We start from the raw sequence: 15,290 nt of genomic DNA on the forward strand, positions 1-15,290 counted from the left end.
CATCACCCAGTGGGCTTGTAAAATATACACATTACCAAGTCTCTCCCTCTGAAAGTTCAGACTTGGTAGGTCTGGGTTAGGGCCCAGGCATTTGTATTTATATTTTTATTTATATATTTATTTTTGAGACAGGGTCTTACTCTATCACCCAGGCTGGGTGCAGTGGTGTAATCATGGCTCACTGCAGCCTCAAACTCCTGGGCTCAAGCAATCCTTCCACTTCAGCCTCCCAAGTAGCTGGGACTGACTACAGGTACTTCACCATGCCTTGCTAATTTTTAAGATGTTTTTGTAGACATGGGGTTTTGCTGTGCTGTCCAGTCTGGCCTTGATCTCCTGGCCTCAAGAAATCCTCCCACCTCAGCCTCCTCATGCGTTGGGATTACAGACATGAAGCACCATGCCTGGTCCATCTGTTTGTTTGTTTTTTGTTTTGTTTGTTTTGTTTTTTTGAGACTGAGTCTCGCTCTTTCGCCCAGGCTAGAGTGCAGTGGCACAATCTCAGCTCACTGCAACCTCCACCTCCTGGGTGCAAGCAATTCTTGTGCCTCAGCCTCCCGAGTAGCTGGGATTACAGGCGCCTGCCACCACACCCGGCTAATTTTTGTATTTTTAGTAGAGACGAGGTTTCACCATGTTGGCCAGGCTGGTCTCCAACTCCTGACCTCAAGTCTTCTGCCCACCTCGGCCTCCCAAGGTGCTGGGATTACAGGAGTGAGCCACTGCGCCCGGCCCCATCTGTATTTTTAACAAGCACTTCAGAGGATTCTTATCCTAAATTTTGGGAAACACTGCTAGGGCTCACATTGAGATTGACTAGAGGAAGAGGGGAGCCCTGTTCATGGGTTGAAACTCTCTGCAAGGCAGGAAATGGTAGTATCAAATGCAGGGTGTTGTTCACTACCGGGCCACACATTAGGATTTCCTTGTGAGCCTTTAAAAAATACCAGTGCTCAGGGCCCATCTCCAAATATTTGGATTTAATTGGTCTAATGAGAAGCCAGTATATTTCAAAATCTCCCAACTGACTCTAGCATGCCTGGAGAGTTCAGAATCACAGTTCTAAGGCAACCAAAGGAAAGTATCTGAAGAACATCATGTGCAGAAATATTAAGCTACTACCCATGAATGATCAGAGACTAGGGCCATATAATAGGGAAAAACCATTAACTGGAGGGAAGTTCAGGGGACTCAATAGTTTTGATTAACCATGGGCTGGGCTGACACTGAAAAATGTTTCAAGTCTAAGATAGCTGTTTGCTTTTTAAATGATTACAGTAATGGATTCATTGTTGAAAATGAATGTTGGAAGAATATAAAAAAGTACAAAAAGCAAAAATTGCTTATACTCTTTCTACTCAGAGATGGTTACTTTGATACGTATCTTCTCGCCTGTGTGTGTGAGGATGTGAATTTTTGAACAGCCTGAGTATTCTACTAGGTATCTGGTATTATGTGAACATTTCAACATTTCCTGACACTTGTAGCACAAACAACAGCAGCCACTTACACAGCAGTTGCTGTGTGCTAGGTCCATGCCACATGCTTTCTGCCTACTCATTTAAGCTTCACCAACATCCTTCTGAGGTAGGAGCTACGGTCATTACCATTTTACAGAGGAGGAAACTGAGGCACAAGTGTTCAGTAACTTGCTTAGTCCTAACATTTACTGGGCACTCAATGCATGGTGCTAAGCATGCCAAGTAAATTATTTCATTTCAACGTTATAATTACCACTATTTCCCACTTTTACAGATAAGAAAACTGAGGCATAGGTAGGTTAAATGATTTCCCCAAGTTGCACAGCTTGCAAGGATTTGGGAAAGAGTTCTAAGCCAAGAAATGGGAACCTAAAGCGCTCAATTAACCCCACGTTTTACTTCTTCCAGTGTCATGTAAACCCCCTCAGATGCTTAATGTTCGTGGATGAGTTGTATTCCCTCACACACACGGGATTTACTTAACCCTTCACCAATGTTGGACATTGATATGGATTCTATTCTAAAACACTTTGAGACACACCATTGTTCACAAACACAGGATGCAGATCTCAGATCATTTAGAGTAAGTCCTTAGAAAAGAAGTGAGTAGATCATGGGGTGTTGTGTGACACATATTGTCAAAATGACCTTAGATAAACTATCCAATTTATAGGCCCTCCTGTCGTGCAGAGGACAGCCGGTCTTCTTGAACCTTTTCATCCCCAGTTATTACAACTATTTTTCCCCATAACTTCTCACTACTTTAATTTGCATTTCTTTGATTACTAGTGAGGTCAATTTCTTTCTCCCCATGTGCTTAGGTGTTGTTATACATTTTGTGGTTTCAAATGATTCCGGCGACACAGTCTGCTTTTCAGCTGGTGGCACAGCGAGTGAACACAACATGAAACCGGGAGGTGCAAGGCCACCAGTTCTATGCAGCAACAGTGCATGAAGCCGGGGAAGAGTCCCTGCTGGGGACTGGGCTGCAGGAGAGCCCTTCCAATCACAGAAGCAGAAGGCTGTGGGCAGGAGCCCTGGTAAAAACTTCTATTTTTATTGCTACTATTCTTATTTTGGAATTACCTCTTTGCCTTAAAAGGTAAAGATAGACCCTCAAACTCTATCCAACGCCGGGTGCAGTGGCTCATGCCTGTAATCCCAGCACTCTGGGAGGCTGAGGTGGGTGGATCACCTGAGGTCAGAAGTTCGAGACCAGCCTGGCCAACACAGTGAAACCCCGTCTCTACTAAAAATATAAAAATCAGCCGGGTGTGGTGGTGGGCGCCTGTAATCCTAGCTACCAGCTACCCAGGAGGCCGAGGTGGGAGAATCGCTTGAACCTAGGAGGCGGAGGTTGCAGTGAGCTGAGACCATGCCACTGCACTCCAGCCTAGGCGACAGAGCAAGACTGTACCTCAAAAATAATAATAATAACAATAATAATAATTCTGTATCTGCTTCTACCCCCTGATAACTTGTTAGGCAGCCACTTACAGCAAAGCTTAATTATGGGCTGGAAAACCAGAAAATATCCAAAATCAATCTGAGGTAAGGCATTTGCCACTGAACAGCCTCAATGCTTCTGTGTTAACAACCTGTACTTGGTATAAGCTATCTTAACACCGGGCACAGTAGTAGGAGGTCATTTTCTTTTGTTGTCATCGAAATTATGTTTTGAGCATTTGAGTTTTGAGTGCTGAGAAGGGGGCTTCCTGGTCAGGTTCTATGCAGATTATTCATTTTGAAAGCCATCGCCACTGGCCCCCCTCCACATCCCTTTCCTCCCTGTCTCCCCACTTTAGCTGAGCCAGGCTTGCAGCTCCAGAAGCCGCAGAGTCCGCCCTTGGGGACTCCCGTGTGACCGCCTATCAGTAGCCTGAGAAATGCTGTAGAACATGAACCACTGAAAAGTCTTCAGCACCTACTGTCTCTAGGCTCTCAGACTCTATAGAAAATCCAAGGTCAAGACTTGAAAACTACAATGTAAGAAGGCATTACAATTGTTACACCCCACTTCGAAAGGCTAAAAGAAATCATTAGGAAGTATGTGGTTGGTGCTTTGCACCAGAAACAATCTACCCTCTTACCTCTGCTCTTAGGCTGATGGTGAGTGGGCTTTTATTAAGCACCGTTCTCATTCCTGACAGTCCTGTGAGCGCTTTCCTGGATTGCCTGACTTTAGGGAGGAAATGATACCATGTGGCTTTGATGCATTTTCTCAATTGATATTCGGGTTTCACAGTGTGCTTAGAGAAGGGGCTAAAATCCTGAGGTGCTACTTGTGCAAGTACACGCCACGAGCATAATCAGAAGACAGATAAAAAATGACAGAAATAGGACAAGAATACAAACAGCCCGTCACTTCCTACAGAGGGAGCGTGGTTGGTTTTCTTCTCCACCCAAAAATGTTACATTATCACTTTAACTTTTGTCAAAACTGCCATATATAACAAACCAAAATAACTAAGAATTTTGGGTTAAACTTCCTTCTGTTTGCACAAGGTGCCAAAATTCCAATTTAATAAAAACCCAGGTCATCTGGGAAATTTTAAATTATCCACTTTACAACACAGTACACATATCATAGAAAACTATAAACCATTTAATTAATAAACATCTATTTTGTACCTAGCAAGGGCCAGGCTCTGACAGGTGCAAGCGCACTCGCCATGGGAATTGCTCTGGTAGATTTCTCCTTCAGACAAGTTAGCAAGAATGGCTCGTCTAGTAGCTTCGCTATAGGACGCCCATTACCAGTTAAAATGTACACTGCTGCATATGGTTTCAAAGCCAAAAATATATTTTCTGATACGTTGAAGGAAATGAGATCAAATTTTTCTTTTTAGAAAAATGAAATTATCTTACATTTTAAAAGACATTAACAATGGCACTTTTAAGAAAACATGCTGAACACATTAACACAGGGTGGGAAAAAGATAAGGAAAGCAAAGTGGAATGTGATCGCCCAGACAAATTGTGTCCACGAGTTCAATGGGACAAGTAGGGTCTTTACACAGAATTCCCGGGCGAACAGGACGGAGGTGAAACAGAAGTTATGCTTGCCAACAGCCCCATCTCTCATCTCAGGAGAGACGAGGCCAACGAAACAACCGCTAGCAACTGCTTGGGAAATATCTGAAATATGAGCATGCGGAAAACAACATGTTTAACGGAAAATGAGCAAATCTACTCACTGCATATGCAGCAGCTAATTATGAGAAAAATCAGGAGACAGTTCTGTTCGTTCACACGACTCCTTCTCAACCACAATGGAAAATGATACCCTTCTTTTAAAAAGTGAAAGTCTCCTTAGAATAGCAACATTTGCGCCAGGCACAGTGGCTCACACCTGTAATCCCAGCACTCTGGGAGGCTGAGGCGGGCGGATCACCTGAGGTCAGCAGTTCGAGAGCAGCCTGACCAACATGGTGAATGAAACCCTGTCTCTACTAAAAATACAAAAAATTAGTCAGGCGCGGTAGCAGGCGCCTCTAATCCCAGCTACTTGGGAGACTGAGGCAGACGAATGGCTTGAACCCAGGAGGTAGAGGTTGCAGTGAGCTGAGATCGTGCCACTGCACTCCAGCCTGGGCAGTAGAGAGCAAGACTCCGTCTCAAACCAAAAAAAAGAAAAGAAAAAAATAGCAACATTTGGAATGCCTGTAACCATTGGCTTACATTCTCCATCTTCTCAGTGGCCTCCAAGGTCCTCATGAGCCGCACTGACTTGTTATCACTGGGGCAGCTACAGCCTGGCACTGGGCCTGATACCCAGCAGCACGGGATAGATGTGTGGATTAACTTAAAAAATCAGCTAGAGGCTTGCTGCCCGCCTGATGAACTGGGGGTTCTGTGGGAAGTGAGACAGACAGTTACCCTTCCCCCCTGCATGAACAAAATCCTGAGCCTTGTCCTCCCGTGGGGGCCCTCAAAGTCCAGTCAGCCGTGCTTTGCTGTGGTCATTGGGGTGGGGCTGGGGAGGCCCCACTAAAGCCATGCCTTTATCCAGCGATCCCTTCCTGGTCCCCAAATCTGCAGTCTAGCAGATGCCTACTGCTTTCTATTGCTTTCCAACCCTAGTGTCATGTTCTGGACCAGTGGATGGTCATGGCATGTTGGCCTAGCCTGTTCCTTCAAAACCCACTCCCCTTCCACAGGCATCTGTATCTAGCCATTGGTATCTAGATGCAGAAACTGAGCACCAAGGCTGTAGGTCTCACTGAAAGAGCCAGGAGCAGCGTTCTCTTCTGGTTGGCAGAAGGGGCTTTGGGCATCTCTTTAGAGTGGCTCATATTCACCAACCCCAGTGTCAGGTGCCTAACATGCTTCTGTGAGGGCCCTCAGCCATGTTCCATTCCAGAATTTGCTCTGAAAGCTCTCTGGGTCTGGAAGCCTGCAATTTCATTTTTCGGCATGCCTTGGTCTATTCAGTACCACCCTGCGCAAACGTCCCTCTGACACAGGGTAACGAATGGGCTAATTTTGGAAAGGGGAAATCTGGGGTCCAGAGAAGATGAAGACTGAAGTATAGAGGTTAGCATAAAATTAAAGGTCAGTCAGAAAAGAGAAAACTGCTCTGAAAATATAATGGATAAATATCAGTCTTCAGCAAAGTTCAATTTGAACAAGAATTGTAGGTTGCACTGGCAGAATTGTAACTAGAAAATCCACAAATGCCCAGTCGGACTGCGAATGCATTGTCAGGCCTGCTTTTTATGATGTCACAATGAATGACTCCAGATGACAGACAGTGCAGATTCAGTTAAAACATAAAGTACCTGGCAGACTATTTCCGGAGGTTACAGTTTTGTTATTTAAAAAAAAAAAAAAAAATACACAAATAATGGGTCTGGAAGAGGGAAGCATGATAAATTTGAGGACTTAGAAGTGATGCTAAATTTGGACATTTGAAGAAGGGGCACAGGAAAGCAATTCAAAGGCACTTGAGTTATCAACGTGCACAGAGGAAATTAAGTAGGAGGCATTTTGGAAAGGCACCCACTGATAGCGACCTGGATGGAAGCCCTTGAAGTCACAGTTCCTCCACAGCACGGGCTTTGAACTCCTGTGCTTGGGTCTGGCTTCCACAAAGATGAGCTCAGAATGGAAAAATTAAAAAAAAAAAAAAGAAGTTGGAAGCCATCGCCACTACAGTGCCAACCTGGCCAGCCACGAGACCATAATATTTTTTAAACTCTGATGGCTAGAAATGGACACAAATTGCTCTTCTGTGGTTGCCAGCAGGTTTCTGAATCATCTTTGGGTTAGGGCTTCAGCAGACTTTTGATTTTGCAAGGTCTAGTCAAGAACTTTTATACACGCAAGGTAAGTCGGAGACCACGGTCCACGGGCCCCGCCCCTGGGACTGGGGTTTGGGTGGTTGCTTCCTTTGCATAAATTAGTAAATTCACAGCTGGTGCTGATGTGAAGGATGGAGCCAGCTTGGAAACTGTGGTAATTCTAGTAGTATATCTTTTTAATGCACGTAACAAAATCAGGGGCTGGGAGATCGCTCATGGAAGGGGACACCTCGTTGATGTGGACCACTGACCCACCTACAGGTAGAGGAGACAAAGAGAGACCCGGCATGGAGGTTCACGCCTGTAATCCCAGCACTTTGAGGGGCTGAGGTAGGAGGATCGCTTGAGCCCAGGAGTTAAGAGACCAGCCTGGGAAACATAAGGAGATCCCGTTTCTACAAAAAAATTTAAAAAGAAAAATTAGCTAGATGTGATGGTGAGTGCCTGTAGTCCTAGCTACTCAAGATGAGGTGGGAGCATTGCTTGAGCCTGGGAGGTCAAGGCTACAGTAAGCTGAGATGGCACCACTGCACTCCAGCCTGGGTGACAGAGAGAGACCCTGTCTCAAAAAAAAAAAAAAGAAAAGAAAAAAAAGAAAAAAAAGAAAAGAGAAAGAGAGAAGAAAAGAGAGAAGAGAGAAGCAGGATGGAGCAAAGGGATACAAATATACAAATGAAGGAAGAAGGGCACAGGTCCACGTGGAAGAAGGAAAACAATACCCTGGAGAAAAGGTAGGTGGAGCTGGTGAGGGTTCCTGGGGCAGCCGCCAGCTGTGTGCAGTAACATGTCCCTGACGAAGGTGCTAGAACCTCTCACTGTAAGTCAGGGCATCTCTGAACAACATCCTTCCTGCAACTGCACTTCTGAGGGAAAAAAGCTGGGTCGCAAACCCCTAACCTCTGACTCACGCCAGCTATTCAAATGAGCCCACTCCTTTTACTGATTAACATGGCAAGGACACACTGACGCCTTCTAATCAATGTAAAGGCAAGAAGCCACACTGGGCGGCCCTTAGTCAGCGGCAGACTCCCTACAGGGCCATACGCTGACGCTCCTCCCATGCTAGGGTCCCACTGATAGAGGACCCTGTCCCTCCACAGCAATGATCACCCCGGGAGCATCCCAGGGCCTACTGGAAGCCACCCCTGAGGGTGTCTTCACAGGCAGGGACAGGAAGCACTAGAGATATGGTTCCCCACCCGAGTGACCAGGAGAAGTCCCGGTGACTGCACGCAGCGCAGACACTGTTCCCTCCCACAACGTGAGGCCCTTCCCACCTGATGGCTGGGTAGCCGGACTGGCCTCGGCTTCTGATGCCTCATCTGTACTGCAGGGACGGACTAAGCCTTCCTTTTTGTATTCTGGGAGGAATTAAATGAGATGATACATTCAGAGTGGTCAGCACCGTGCCTGACACGTAAGAAGCCCTTGTTTCATTTAGTATTAACTCAATTAAAATACATTCTCAATGGAGCAGCTTATCTTGAAGCTCTGTTTGCTTGATCTCCTGGGGAAGGGGGTGCGGGTGGCACACAGCAAAGGGTGAAGGACCAAGTGTCTGTCTGAAGGTGATGATTATTTCGGATCGGCATTGTCTTTGTCTAAGTTGTAATCAACGGGCCTTCACAATGCCAGGAAAGAGTGACAGAGCCGACTGTCATCACGAGACGCTGTTCCCCCTCGGGATGGCTGGTCTCTGACGAAGAAGCTACACCCATTTCCACAATATGGATGTAGAACAAACCAGTATTTCATTTATTAAAACAAGGCAGGAAGAGAAGCTCTAATCCATTCTCTCTCATGCGTATCTAATAGGTAAGGCAGATTATTTCAGTATTTTCATATTTTCTCTTTAATAAGGGCATGTCAGATTTTTAACACGTACACCAGTGTGAACCCCACAGTGCCATCACTGACACAGAGAAAGACCAGCCTCGCTTCTCATTTGCCTTTTTCTAGCACCACTCTCGCTTTCATTTATTTATTCGTTTATTCAACAAATATTTATGGAGTATTTGCGGTGCCTCTGACCCACGGTTCTTCAGAAGCCAAGATGAGGGCTATGAGAGGCAGAAAAGGCGGTCACTATGCGTGGGTTCCTGAGAGCCTGAAGGACCCTGCAGCTGGGTCTCTGGTGATGACACCCTAGGGAGGCTGCCTAAAGGCCCCCAGGCCCCACAGCTGGTGCACAGCAGCCCGCCAGTGACACCCCCAGTCCACACCCTGTCCTTTATCGAGAACGCAGAGGCACAGTCATCTTTGAGGCAAAGGGGCTGGACTGGAAGACCCACTCGGGTCTCTTTTGGACCCCGTCTCACATTCCCACCCTCAGTGTCTCTCCGTGGGGCATTTCCTAGCTCTCGGACTCATCCAGTTCTCTAGCTGAAAGCAGAATTCCACATGAACAACTCTCCTCTTGGGGATGGCATAACCACCAAGACACATGAGGCCCTCGGCGGTGCTGCCGCTGGATCTTCCTTGTCATTCCAGAAGCTTGTGCCTCCGCACCACTGCACTTCCAGAAGCCTCGTGTTCAAGGGCCACAACCTGCCTTTTAGTGGGGAAACTGGTGCTGGTAAAAGCCACATGGGGCGCACGCGGGAGAGAGGACCAGTTTCCAGGCCCTTCTGGAAGTTTCCACACTTACGAACGAGACCAAGGAGAAGGGCATACAGAAGACAGTGGGGGAAGAGGCGGCCTCTTCCTGGTGTTCATGAGCATGCCAGCCCTCAAGAGAGACAGGCAAACCCCATAACAAGGTCAAAATACCAACAGCTAATGCTTAGGATGGGAAACAAGTGGTGAAAAGGCAAATCGTGTTTGTGGATTTATAAGTTTGTAAAAGAAAGAGGAACATAAACAGATGTTAAACTTGAAGCATTCTCTGTTTTTGGAAAATCCTTATAAGCAGGATATGATTTAAGAGAAGCTTTAAAAGACCCTGAAAATGAACTGTTTACCATATCCAGTAGCACTATCTAGAATGGATGTTTACTGATCAAATAGAAACCTCCCAAGATGAGGGCCCCAGACCACCACATCAGAGACTCTCCCTAGGTTGCTAAGTCTCTCATTAGTTACGACTGCCGCTGATGACAGGAGATAATTACAAGTTATTCTCATGGGTAACTAACAAAAAAATCTTACCCGAATTCCTGGGGCTATGCAGAGAAGAGCCAATTATGGTATAACTTTCAGCTTCAAACCTCTGCTATGTTAAGAGTATTTTACAGCTTCCTCTGATTATAATATTTCAAAGGAAACACATTAAGGAAACCCTGAGTGCCTGATAACAGCCTTTTACATATTTTAATGATCGTTAAGTATTATTTAGTTTTGGCTACTTGTATTTTAAGCATGCAGTTTCCTCCATGTGCAGATAACACAGTTTTTCCTCTTTGCCCACTTCCTCTTAATCTGTGTGTGTGTGTGTGTGTGTGTGTGTGTGTGTGTGTGTCAGCAGGCAAGTTTTGGACATGGCCTGTGGGTCTTTTCCTGGACCACGTAAGTGACTTTCATGCAAAGCCTGCAGCCAGTTTCATCACTACACTCTGTTAACTGAGACCATTTAGGAGTGGGCTAGCATCTAGATGAGCTCTCTGCGGAGTCAATGACTTAAAAAGGGGAAAATGCCAAGTCTTTAGTGTTACTTGTCAAATGGTCTGTGAAGAGAACATGTTTTGGGGTTCACAGGCAGTCCCTGTGGCCTGCAAACTGTCCTCACCCGCAGCCCCTGCAGTGGGGAAAGCTCAGGCATCCATGCCTGGTCATTCCCTCCTCCCCATCCAACCTCCCACTCCCTTGTCCAGCCCCTCCCCTCTGATCGGAGGGGGCAGACACCCTGACCCAGACTCAAGCATCCACTGGCTGTCTAAAACTCAATTTTTTCAAAAGTTTCAACTAAGAGATGTGGGCAGTTGTCACCAGTGGGTTCTGAAGCTAAGCCGTCAAGAGGAGCAAGGGTGGAGTCTAAGTCTCCGCCAGCCAGAGGTAGGGGGAAGCAGAAGCTGTCAGGGAAGGGAAGAGGAGCATAAACAAGTACCTGGAGACGCAGAGATGGGTGGCAATGGGGGACAGAGATGAATGAGTCCCCAGGGGAACAACCCACAGTCCAGGGGGACGCCAGCCAGTCTTTCTCCATTTCCTATGAATGGTCCTGAATCTCTCCATGAATCCTTACAACGACCCCTCCCTTTCCTTTCAGGTAGGTTCCACTTCCTACCTTCCAAAGGATCTACCAAGGAGGGAAACTCTACTGCTAGGAAGTCTTCAGCCCAGGGGCAAGGAAGGCCCCTGAGCCAGGAGTCCCACAGTCAGGCTTCACAGTCCATCTGCTGTGCTTTAAACGCTGGTAAAGTTACCAGTCATACGAACAATGGCCCAACACATTAACATGTAGCTTCCAAAAACAATTACTGTCTACTCATCAATTTAGATAAACTATGTACAAGGAGAACCAACTCTTGGTCCTTCTCCACTACTTACACCTAAGAGATTTTTAGCAAGTTCACACGCTCCTTTGCCTTCCTTCACAACAGAATTGTCATTCTTCTCCTGTCCTAGATGCTCACTACTACTTGATCTGCTAATAGTGAAAGCTCAAAGCAACAGCCACCTCAGCACATTAGGAAACAAGTATCCTGAATGCTCGAAAATCTCATCAAAGCTTCATATTTGTGTTTTTTTTTCTTTTTCTTTTTTTTTTTTTTTAAGTTTTACTAGATGTCCCTCGAGTAGAAAGGGAAAAAGACAAAAAAAAGTTTTACTAGATAGAGCTGGTCCTTAAATCAGAAACTCTGTTCTAAACTAATACTAATCATTAGAGGGTAAGGAACAGTCCTGACCATTCTCACCAGACAATGCTGATATTCCAGCTAAGCCCCAGATGATGGATAATCCTGCCTTCCATGTATGCTCCCTTTACAACGTCCACAGAAAAGCAGTGTTATGTGCATTATCTCGTGTAGACAGGTCAGGATGCAGTCTTTATAGGCCTCTCCAGACAGGAAAGGGACACAGCTGGGCTCTGGGAGCTGTCACACGTCCATGCATGCCAGGGAGAGGGTGGAGGACAAGGGACTGAGAAAAGACCATCCAGTGATGGTAACCCCAGGAGCTCACAGAATCAAGTGCTCCTTTCAAACAAAAACAGGCCTTACCTGGGGAGAGCTCAGCCAGGCCCAGCGCTGCTGCAGGGAGGCAGCCCCAAGGCTTCTGGCAGCCCGGGGTGGGTGGGGGAGTCATGGCCCAAGCTGGGCTCCCTCCACTGCTGCACTGAGTGGCCATTGATGGCCAGTGACATCCTCTGGACTTTGTGTTTGCTATGGTTTAAATGTTTATTCCATCTAAAACTCCTGTTGAAATTTAATTGCCATTGTAACAGTATTAAGAGGCGGGGCCTTTAAGAGGAGATGAGGTCATGAGAGTTCCACCCTCCTGGATGGGACTGGTGCCCTTATAAAAGGATGAGTTCAGCCCTCTCTTGTTTGATCTCACTCTCACTCTCTCACCTTCCACCATGAGATGACACAGCAAGAAGGTCCTCATGAGATACCAGCACCTTGACCTTGGACTTCCCAGCCTCTAGAACAGTGAACTGATAAATTTCCATTCGTCATAAATTACCTGGCCTGTTAACAGCAGCACACATTGGATGAACGCAATGTTCTTCAGTTATAAGACAATAACCTTGCCAAAATGCCTAGGTCGCCACTATCCTGTCAGAATAAAACAAATTTTCAATCAGCCCCTGTGGCCTTCCAAACGACCTTGACCTCCATCTTTCCCAGGACATCAGTGGGGTGCTGAGGACTGGCCCAAAGTGTGGGGACACACTTTAAGGCAGCCCTCAACCAAGAAACTGCAGAAGAGGAACCCTCGTGACCCTTCTCAACCACACTGATGGTTTCAAGTTGGACAGGGCTATCCTGGGCTCTAGGCACCCCCTAGACCGGGAGGCCAGCCCAGCAGAGGTCACTGTGTGGGATGGAGGAGGCAGCAAGACCACAGCTGTGCTTTTGAGTAACCAAAGACTGGGATCTGACAGCACCATTTATCCATCAGATTTAGAATTCACATAAGCCATAGTAGTATCGGCTTCTCTTATTATTATTATTTTTTTAATTTAAGCTGTTTACTATTGACACCTATTTACTTCTTCCCAAAGCACTTTGTTTCTGATGGGGAAAAACAATTCTCCTTCATGCCTACCTTTCTGTTTCCCTCCAATTTTCAGTTCTCTATTGGGCACCTAAAAAATAAAGTCTTTCATTTCAACCCAGGGAACCTCGCAGCCAGTCTCTGAGGCTTGGGGCACTGGGAGGGATGTTTGCAAACATGTATGCATTTGCTGTTTCCACCCTAGGACCAACCTTCAATCCAAAAGCTACTCTACATCACCTAAGTGAATCGGCCAGTCTCAGCAACATGGACAAGAGGCCAGATCTGTCAAGAACTCTGTCATCTGTATGAAAACATCCCAGGGCTACACAAAGCCACTTATCTGAGCCCTTCACTCAGGACGGAAAGAAAGGCAGCTTGCAGATCTGATTATGCCACAGTCCTCAGGAACCTGTTACCACACGAGGGGCTAGAAAGTCCTAAGCGAGTTGTGGATGAGGTTGGCAGCCACACTGCCCACACAGAATTCTAAAGGGGTTCTCCTGCCTCCCACCGTGGGACTCAACTCTGATCCAGCCCCTCAAATTTGAGGGAGACCCCACATAACCTACATGGTCCATCTGCGGGGATTCCACAGCCCTGTCTTTACTTCATTAGAAACCGACCGTTCTGCTTTTCAACAGTTGCTACAATGGGGGAAAGAATAAATTGAACTCATGAGCATGTATTAAATAACCATATATGCCCAGTACTGTAAGACTCTGTACAAGAAACAAAAGAGATAGGAGACAAGGTACAATCTCAGTACCTTGAAATCCAGGTTGGAAGATACGGATATACTCAGCACAAAACTAAATGAAAAACAAACAAACAAAAAAAAAACAAGCACCAGTTTGTGTGGTAGTCATTAAGGTTATCTGAACCCTCAGCCAACTCACCCATAAGCTCCCTCTTCCAGCTCCATGCTGGAAAATGGTGGTCAAGAAAGTGAAGGCCTTGACAGTAGTCAACTGAAGTGTGAGTTCTAAAGCGCAAGGCGAAACAGAAACAGCTTCCAGCTCCTTCTTCATTGTGACTTTTCCCCCTGAGCCTGGCTCCATCAGTGCTAACTCCTCTGGCCCCTCGCTGGAGAAGCAATCTGACTTGGCAACTTAAACCTGCTTTCACTACGCTGGGCAAAAATGAGGGCTCTCACCTTTGCTTTTCTCCAATAATGTGTTAAGTGCTCTGACTCTAAAAACAAAATCCTTCCGATTTTTGCCTGAAAACTGTCAACCGACAAGGAAGGTCCTTTCTCTGCAAGGGTGACCTTTAACCATGGGAGGCGAGTTCATTCCCATCAGACTTGCCCATTTGGTGTGTTTGTTTCTCTTAAAGAAAGGTCCTTGATTCTGTCTATGTCCTTCGTCCATATCTAACTGCTGACATGCAGTTACATAACACACTCTGTAGACTCACAGCTCTTCCTCCCCAATCTGTGCCTGGTCCCAGTGCAGCACTAAAGGCAAATGCAATGTCAGGAAGGGATGACAAAGGTTTCCTCCAGGTGGAAACTGCCTGGGAGAGGGCTTCAGGGCTCCTGTCCCAGCCTGGCTCTGTGGCAAGCTGCCGAAATTCTTTTTTTTTTTTTTTTTTTTTACCATCCTGTTCCCCTAGCCAACCCGCCCTCTCTTTTTGTTGTAAGGAAACACCCACAGATGCAGCTGTATTCAGATGGGATCCCACATTAGGGCCAGAGTGTGTGCAAGGAAAAGATAGGTCAGAAGCCAATGGAATGATATGAATATACCAGAAGAAAGGTTTTGTCTTACAAACTGAGGGGAATACAGACCCCTTTTCAACTCTCTGTAACCTGCAAAATGTTGAATTATGTCAATAAGAAAGCCAAATACACTGTGAATGGGTGCGTGGTTGTGAACTAGCTTTTATGAAGTTCTAAAATGACTCCTAACTGAGGCAAGATGAAGAGATTACAAGGGATCCAAGCAGCAGAGTCCTAACACATGGCATTTAGCATGATAGAACGTGTTTACTCACTGCTATTTATTGAAGGCCCATTATGGCAAAGCCCTGTGCTAAGTACTGCTGGAACACCCTGAATATCTCAGTGGAAACAAGTGATCTTGGGCTGGGCGTGGTGGCTCATGCCTCTAATCCCAGTGCTCTGGGAGACTGAGGTGGGAGGATTGCATGAGGCCAGGAGTTAGAGATCAGCCTGGGCAACACAGTGAGACTCTGTCTCTACAAAAAATAAAAATTAGCCAGGTGTGGTTGTGTGCACCTGGCCCAGCTATTCGAGAGGCTGAGGTGGGAGAATCACTTGAGCCCAGGAGGCCAGCCTGGGCAACACAGTGAGACCTTGTCTCTAAAAAAAACAAAAAGTGGC

General features: G+C 46.3%; 1 protein-coding gene across 1 annotated transcript in view; it reads right to left on the reverse strand.

Annotated features, from left to right (window-relative positions):
• The window catches only part of JCAD (junctional cadherin 5 associated), a 46,332-nt gene that overhangs the window by 18,453 nt on the left and 12,589 nt on the right, over positions 1–15,290 (reverse strand). The gene's annotated exons all lie outside the window — the stretch shown is intronic.

This window comes from Macaca mulatta, chromosome 9 (genome assembly GCF_049350105.2).
Source record: "Macaca mulatta isolate MMU2019108-1 chromosome 9, T2T-MMU8v2.0, whole genome shotgun sequence".
In the NCBI taxonomy this organism is placed as follows: Eukaryota; Metazoa; Chordata; class Mammalia; order Primates; family Cercopithecidae; genus Macaca; species Macaca mulatta.